The following is a 913-nucleotide window of genomic DNA, read 5'->3' on the forward strand; positions in this document are numbered from 1 at the left end:
TTTCCAGCACTGCCTTAACCCTCTTGGGCATGGAGTTCACCAGAGCTTCACAGGTTGCCACTGGAGTCCTCTTCCACTTCTCCATGACAACATCACGGAGCTGGTGGATGTTAGACACCTTGCGATGCTCAATAGAGTTTAGGTCTGGAGACATGCTTGGCCAATCCATCACCTTTACCTTCAGCTTCTTTAGCAAGGCAGTGGTCGTCTTGGAGGTGTGTTTGGGGTCGTTGTGAGATACTGTATATATACATATTACAAAGATTACAGTATTCCTGTTGTGTAAAATGCTTAGACTTTTTAAAATATGAATTAAAAAAGTTGAAAAACTACAGTATCTTATGTAAAATAACAATAATAATGGGATATATATATATATTGGGAAAAGTAAAAAACTGGTTTGAACATCTAGTGTCTCATACAAAAATTACTGAAATAAAATTAATGGTAGATAAATGTACTTACACATTATAATTATAATTTATATAATATATAAAGTTGTAACTTTATACATAATATATACTTTATCCAATATATTTACTCAAACTTTATAAATGTGTATCTTACAAATTGCAGTATTTCTGTTGTGTAAAGTGCTTTGAATTATTGAATTTATTAATAAATGTTAGGAATTCTGAGAATAATTCATAAACCAATATAAGGTATATGCATTATTTCTGAATACATTATTTCATGTGGAACCCGATCATTATGGAGGAATTTAAGACTTTCACTCTTAAAAATAAACACTTTAAGTACATTACAGGATTCATGTGGTGTATATTACAGTTTATATAACTTATAATGTTTTATATATATATATATATACATATGTATATAAGTGACCCTGGAGCACAAAAGCAGTCTTAAGTCGCTGGGGTATATTTGTAGCAATAGCCAACAATACATTGTA

The 913-nt window shown here is 30.9% G+C and overlaps 1 protein-coding gene across 1 annotated transcript in view; it reads left to right on the plus strand.

Moving 5' to 3' along the window:
• hmgb2b (high mobility group box 2b) overlaps window positions 1-913 on the plus strand; it is a 5,640-nt gene that overhangs the window by 3,846 nt on the left and 881 nt on the right. The window lies entirely within an intron of this gene.

This window comes from Sinocyclocheilus anshuiensis, unplaced genomic scaffold (assembly GCF_001515605.1).
Source record: "Sinocyclocheilus anshuiensis isolate Anshui unplaced genomic scaffold, SAMN03320099.WGS_v1.1 scaffold444, whole genome shotgun sequence".
NCBI classification, from domain to species: Eukaryota; Metazoa; Chordata; class Actinopteri; order Cypriniformes; family Cyprinidae; genus Sinocyclocheilus; species Sinocyclocheilus anshuiensis.